This window comes from Macrobrachium nipponense, chromosome 7 (genome assembly GCF_015104395.2).
Source record: "Macrobrachium nipponense isolate FS-2020 chromosome 7, ASM1510439v2, whole genome shotgun sequence".
Taxonomy (NCBI): Eukaryota; Metazoa; Arthropoda; class Malacostraca; order Decapoda; family Palaemonidae; genus Macrobrachium; species Macrobrachium nipponense.
Genome location: NC_061109.1, coordinates 113,744,157 through 113,752,021, shown reverse-complemented (window position 1 = coordinate 113,752,021; position 7,865 = coordinate 113,744,157). Strand labels below are relative to the sequence as shown.

General features: G+C 37.3%; 1 non-coding gene across 1 annotated transcript; it reads left to right on the top strand.

The window, feature by feature from the left end:
* The first annotated feature begins 7,559 nt into the window (after positions 1-7,559).
* Positions 7,560-7,641, top strand: Trnas-aga (transfer RNA serine (anticodon AGA)). The gene has a single exon. It is a non-coding gene; the product is annotated as a tRNA-Ser (tRNA).
* Positions 7,642-7,865: the final 224 nt, after the last annotated feature.

The following is a 7,865-nucleotide window of genomic DNA, read 5'->3' as shown; positions in this document are numbered from 1 at the left end:
CCGTACAAAATGAGCCACCACGCAAAGAGAAAGCGAACACAGTACAAAAATCTGATGGCCGTTACTAACATAATGGCAGTTACGCGGCCAGTCATTATTGTAAGTTAATGTCAACGATTGATAGATCATGGCATTGTTTTACTTATCTGTATTTCATATTGGGTATGTTTCATGTACGCCACGTGTTCCTGTATGATTAGACATTTCGAAACCGGTATTTCGTTGGCAATAGAAAAATGCTACCGCTGGTTATTTGATCACCTAAACGTCATCATAAGGATTTCCGCATTTGTTTCCAGTATAAATGTCACAATTTTACACTTAAGTCATTTTAGTACAGTTCGTTTCACTTCCTTATATCGTTCAGACCAACCCTAGCTGTGAATATAGTCAACTTAATGTCTACTCAGAGAATGGATGTGTTTTCTGAATAAACACATGGTTACAGTAACGAACCAATGGCAGGCCGTGTAAGGTAGAGTATGACCAATCACAGGCGGCGATGGATTCGCTCAACCAATCAGCGTTGTCGGCTGTGATCTGGTGTCCGGGATAACACGCAGTTAGGGCTTGACTTTCAGAGTACTTAACGCACGTCGCACTAATGATTTCGTTTCAGTGTGAATATTAATTGTGTGCATAACACTTGTTACCAGAAATTTGTGAATTAGTGATTGACGTGCACGAAACAGGCGCCAGACATAAAGAATCGTGAAAGAAGACACATGACAGACCATCATCGAAGAGCCATTCCCCATATGTGAGATAAAGCCTACCTAGTGTGATACCAGCTTAACGGAAAGTTCACCTTAGCTGAAGTAACCGGGATTTTCGTACTTTTTGTCTTCCCTTCTCTTCAGTCAGTCTTGTTCTACCATTATTACCTTTACTTTCCTATCAAATAATTCCCCGGAGCTTTCTTTTCATGTGACGCCTTTTTTTTATTTTTTTTATTTTTTAATTAATGGAAACGGAAAAACCTACAACGAAAGTGAATTTGATGGTTCAGATTCTTACTCCAACCTACGCCACGAAGAAACTGGCGCTTGCATTGTCCATACAATATATATGTATTGACTGTTAATTATGTTCGCTAATATACAGTCCTAAATAAGTTTTATTCAATTTTTGTTTGTGGTGTATAGATAATTTTATATTTTGTGACTCTTAGCTAACACTGCGGCTTTTGTTTTATAGGAATCAATAGATTTACAGCCCTCCATAGGGGGCAGTGCCAAATGCGCACCTCACGTGATGCATAGTATAGGCTTTCACTTTTTACCTCCATTCAAGCTTCACTCAGTCTATAAGCTATCCAGCACCTCGAACTCGACCCTCTTAAGTGCATATGTGTGTGTGGGGGGGGGGGGGGGCGGGAGGTGTTTCTCCAATCCTTGTAATTTATTTCCTATATTTTCTGGACCTGTTCAGCTTCCTTTCTAGCCACCGAACGGGATCCCAATTTTTGTAGGGTTGCTGAATGACAAAAGCATTAAGGTTTTCCCGAGTTTGAGAGCAACATGACTTACGTTCGAACAACGTGTTACGTAAGTCGAATGTATGTTTCCACTTATACATACATGCATGTTCACTTGTATTTCGTCATTACCACATTTGCACAAGATCGTTTAAAAACACGGTCCACATTGAAGGAAACATTTTCGCATGTAAGCTCTTCACGCCTATTGTAGTACTACTTGCTACCCACTCAATGCTTGCTTTACCAATATGATTTCAGGTGTCAGTTATATGTTAATGTTAATCGTGTTAATATGTTTTTATTTTTTTTATTCATTGATTTTTGGGCCCGTACACCTTTCACGTAAATTAAAATCGTTTCAGGAATTGGGTATTATATAATGGATTTATTTCTCTGAAATTTGTTTTAGATTCTAATTGTAAAGTGTATATGAACAGAAAATTGATAATTTCATATATCGTAGGCCATAATTTTTAGAATTAATAGCTATAGATTCCTACTATTAGCGAAAACGTTTGAGAGTATTGCTAGACTTACTTTCCTGAAAATTCCTATTTGTTTAAGCTGTTGAAAGAGTGTTGTTAGACTTAGTTTTCTGAAGTTTTCCATTAGTGTGACCTTGTAAGAGATCACATAGCCTGACAATAAACTTTTTGAAAGTCATTGTTGTAAGACTTCCAGGTGTATGTTCTAAATTTTCGTGGATACTGTTGTCAATGAATGAAACAGATGATCTTATTTTGCTTAGTTCTTTTGAAATGCACTCAATTTTTGAAGATTCATATTTCACTTTATTGCATCTTTTCTATTCAACAAATTAGTCAATAAATGTCCCAATTTTTACATCACTTCAAAGTTGTTTTCTGCAAGTACTTAAGGAATAATCATGGGTGTAACATGAAATAGGGCACATGCAGGTACATTGGTCAGGTGACGGTATCATGCACCTATACAACCCAAAAACAGGCCACATAGGCCCCGGGAAGCATACGACCTGGGAAACATAGACCTGCTCCCCATAGGTTGACTGTGGCAGGGTTGCCAAGAAGGCAACTTTGGTGCCAAAAACCTCAAACTTGGAAACTTTCTGAGGTCGTTTGCAACAGAATTTTGTGGTTGGCAACTACACCGAAATTGGCAACTTGTTAGCAACTTTCGGCTATCAAAAATACATTGTTGCTTTTCTGAAAGATTGCTGCAAAATTTCTACTGCAAAGTCCACAATTGTGCTTTGCCGCTTACCATCACAGCCAGAATAGTTTAAAATTAACTTTTGTGCCATTACAAAGGCCAAAATTCCACTCTGACCTGATCAATCAAGAATTAAGAACGACAGGTTTGCCGCCACGGACACGTTTGTTGTGTGTTCTGTTGGAGAGTAGCTGTGATATTTGGCTTGATTTCATAGAGTTGTAAGTGATATTACAATGATTTATTGCTGTGTGTATATTATCTCCTTTCGAGATAACAGGATCATAGAAATTGACGTAGACCTATAAGGGCCTATGCCTTTTTGTAGGTTTACGCAGCTTATGCCTTTTGAATTATAGGCCTATCTTATATTCAGCTGTTTTATTTTGGTTCTTGTGTTTATCCTTGTATTTGTTGCTGCTGTTATAGTGCTTGTAGTGTCTTCGAAAATTTGTCATATAGTATCCTAACATTGCAGAATATAAACGTAGACCTATTCATAAAATATTGGCGCAAGGAATTATCTGCCTACTCTTGTTAACTGAAATTTAGTAATATTTTATTTAAAAGTAATCGAGATCTTTATAAATATAGTCTGCGCTAGATTATTCTTTAAACAACAACACGGGGGCAGGGGGGGGGGGTCTCTATAAGAATGCCTCCAAAACCAAATGATTCATGGGTTACTCGCAGTCGCAGATTGGTTTGGATCATCTCATACATACTTTCAGCTGTCACATTATTACTAATTTTTTCAGTAACTCTTTGTTAGTTTTAGCCATAAACTTCCAAATTGTCTAGATACAAATGTTTCTAAACATATATATACTTTCTTGACCGAGGGAGTTTTGGATAAAAACGTGTATATTTCTGATTATACTTTATCAACGCTACTTGGTAAATTGGAGGACCGAAATAGTACTGTGTAAATCTATTCGCTTTTCCTCGCCAACTATAGATGTAGTATGATATATTCGACTTTTTAAACACGTAAAAGTGATAGGAATGGTGATAATAAGCAGATACTCTTGATTTTATAACGATCTTTCAAAAAGCCATTTATTTAAGCTTCCTCCCGGGTTTTTCATATTTTATTCCGGACACTTTCGTTCCTGGCACTTTTTTCTGTCTATCCTATCCTGTATGTCAGTCCTGGACTATGTTGGATATTATGAAACTTTGTAGGGGAAGGTGCTGTAGTCTTTGAACTTGGGCTTAATACCATCGACCTATGCAAAACCACAATTACTGAACCAGTTGGGGAAGGAGTTGTAGTCTGAACTTCGACCAATTACCATCGACCTCTGCAAAACCAGACTTACTGAACCAATGTGGAAACTGCTTTAGTCTGAACTTCGGCCTAATATTATATACCTCTACTAAACTACACTTGCTGAACCTGTTGGGTAAGTTGCTGTAGTCTCTGAACTTCAGCCTAATACCATCGACATCTGCAAAACCAGACTTAGTGAACCAGTATATAGGGGAAGGAGCTGTAGTCTGAACTTCGGCCTAATACCATCGACCTCTGCTAAACCAGACTTCCTGAACCAGTATATAGGGGAAGGAGCTGTAGTCTGAACTTCGGCCTAGTACCATCGACCTCTGCTAAACCAGACTTTCTGAACCAGTGGGGAAGCTGCTTTAGTTTGAACTTCGGCCTAATATTATTTACCTCTACTAAACTACACTTCCTGAACCGGTTGGGGAAGTTGCTGTAGTCTCTGAACTTCGGCCTAACACCATGGACATCTGCAAAACCAGACTTACTGAACCAGTATATAGGGGAAGGAGCTGTAGTCTGAACTTCGGCCTAGTACCATCGACCTCTGCAAAACCACCGTGCTGTACCACTCACATCTTGTCGTCCCTTCCTACACACATACCGTGACAACGTGGCTGCGCAGGGACTTGCGGTGAATGGTGAGTACCCAACATTTTTCTTTTTCTCCTTCTTCTTCTTATCATGCTCAGCTAATTCTATGTAGTAATAATATGTATTGTTTCAATCTTCAATGTCTGTCTGTTTTATAGATATTCTATTTAGGGGTGTTTTGATAATAATCCATCATCATTATGGCCTTATAATCTGTTTTCTTTATGTAGAAATTTGTCGGTTTGACGCATGTCCATGGTTTTGTTCAATTTTGTAGTCTGCAGTGTATACTTTTTATTCTGTGCTTTATTGTATTCCAATGCTTCAAATACTGTTTTATGGTGTAATGGCAATAATGTTAATATATACATATATATGTTCTTTTATATATGTAGTAAGTAAAAAAAAAAGGGGGGGGGGTGCAAAAGCTAGCTCGTATTCAGTATATACGTATTATTTTGTACCGTTAGAAAACACAGGAGTCTGTACTTAATACCTGTAATAAATTCGAATCGGAACCTAACATGCTAAATGTTTTGCGTTTCGCGTTACACTACGTACGTAGGGAAACCGTGGTTTTGGGCTATACGTACTTTGTGAGTATTATTTATCAAATTTACTTCATAGAAGTGAAAATTGTTATCTCAATGCGTTCACAGCTATACTTGTTAGTATTTCATAACGTGAGTGGATGCTTTTACTTTATATATTTGGGAGCTTTTAGTGGTCTCATTTTATGTGGAGGATTTGATGTCACTGAGGCGGGATTTTTATAGATTGCGAAGAAGTCTATGTATTCAGTGTTCTAGGAACTTTAAGGGAGAGAAAGCCACTATTTCAAATTATTAGTGAATTAAATGTAATAAATGTAACTATTAACATGTAGTATAGAAGGAAGTTGTGCCATTATCTGTCTTACGCAAAAAAAAAAAAAAAAAAAAAAAACTCTTGATTATCAAAAATCCGTTTAAATACGAGTGACGCAAGGGTCAGAGATGTATATCTTGACATAATTAGACTTTAGATTGAAGCCTTGTGTTAAAAAATGACACACTGGCTTTTCATCAGAGATGAACCGTTTCAGAGGAATTTCAGATATATCTTGTTTTATATTATTACCTACATAACTGTATTAAAAAACGGTTATATACATTTCTGAAATGGGTAAATATCAGTACTCAATGTCACGGAGCGCTATGGCTAATAGCAATTGTCGTCTTATCTATTAAAGTCATAGGCATTAAATAGCCTTTGTTAAAGTTAATGTTAAATAGTTCATTTCAGGCTTGTTTGCTATGATTTTTGCTTTTCCTTCCCAAGCTATTTGAGTGTGGTGCTCGGGGTCATAGAGCACGAGAGTCTAGAGTAGATTGGCAATAGCCCTCACCAGACCAGAGCCGGCTCTGCACCTCTCACAGAGCTGCACCCACTTTTTAGCCCTTCACTTTACTGCCATTCTTGCAACCTTCTTACAGCTTACTCTCCAGCTAGTGTTCCCTCATTTCTCTTCCGTAAGCTTAGAATGGCAGTAAGTGTCCCCTGTGCTTGTCTCTAGCGAAATTTTCATAAATCAGTTAAGCCATTCTGTTGTCCGTGCTTCTGAGAACTTCTTTGTGTTATTCAAAGGGTTTTACAGGTGAGCGAGTGTGGCTCAGGTTAAGTAAGACTTGTCAGTGGTGGAAACTTCAGATTTTATGTATTTATTTATTTATTTTTTACTGGAATTTTGAGAATTGTCTCCCACACCTATACAATTTTGTGAAGAAATATCAGTGACATTTTGACTGTGCATTGGAAATTTATTTCGTATGAGGTATAATAACGCTTTGTTTTCGATTATTTTGCGGCAAATGATCTCTATATACTTTTCATATAGCACTATAAAATGAGTTTAGGGATATTTTTGTACTTTCAGTGAAGGCTTGTTGATGCGGCGCTTGTTTACTGGTAAACCCCAGGTAACTGACCCAGTAAGTTGTATCGTATAATATTTCCACAGGAAACTTTTGTAGTTCCGTTGAAAGAGTCAAGAACGTGAACTGTGAAAAGTAAGAGGAAACACTTAGGTAACTGAAAACTTTTCAGTAAGCTGTACGTAACGGTACAGCTTATCGTTCTCACACAATCGTCAATTTGTTTTCTCCATTAGGCCTACTCGATAACGGCGTTATGACCTAAGCTTGTGAAATTAAGCGTTAATTAGCTTTTCAGTGTATCACACAGCTAATGTTAGTGGTTTTGACACCTGAAGGTTTAACCATCAAGTCACTTTTGTGCCTTTCGCACCTGTCAATAAGCAGAAAGGGCGTAACAAAGTTATTTTCTTTTATTATGCTTGCTAGACCACTAATGGGCCATGTAAATGAAAATCCTGCTGACAAATAGTTTATACTTTTATTAATACATTTGTATACAGGTCTGTATACACACAAAGTATGAAGGTGTTAATAAGATAGACAGTAGAAACCAAATACAAAAGATCAGATGTATACAAGCCAGAGCATGCAGAGGAAAAATTCAACATTCCCTCAAGTTCATTATACCAGACTTCTAAAATTATGAGCAAAATGGAGTTTTGCAGCAGGAGAATGCAAAAAAAAAAATGCCAAGCTTGTAAAGTATAGGATTTATATTCGTATTTAGTATATTGTTTTTGAATGCGTGTTAAATGCTAGACTGTGGGAGTATGCTGAAGTTTCAAAAAATGACACTTCAGATCACATTTAGCCAGTGTTGATTTCATGGGTCGTGTAGCTAGTGCATGTAAAAATATGTATATAGAGAATGTATATTGAGTAGGTTGTAGAAAACAAAGTAGGCGTGGAGGGTAATGGCATAAGAGTGAACGAGAAAAAAGGAAAAGGAAACATGAATTTTGTATTGTTTGAATGAAAGCTAATCATAATATCACCGCCTTTGCGCGTATTCATAAGCTTTCATGAAACAAATCTTAGCAGTGCATTTTTGCAAGCACTCTTATTGAATATCTTCAAAGGCAGCAGGGCAGTGCATGCAGTGATGGCCGAGTGGTTAAGGCGTCTGACTAGAAATCAGATGGGATCTTCCCGCGTAGGTTCGAATCCTACTCACTGCGCACTGGTGGCATTTTTAAACAAGTGGAATTCCTTTTCACTTTATTTTATTGTGCATCAAATCTAATTGTACATCGTAATTTTGGTTTTGAAGGACTCCATACTTGTTGAATTCTTGCCATAAGCCCCAGGAACTCGCCAAAAGCAAATAACCATGGTTTTTTGTAAACAGTAAAGAAGGTAAATATTCTTATTCATGAACTAATCCTCAGGAGTTTGTATGGTT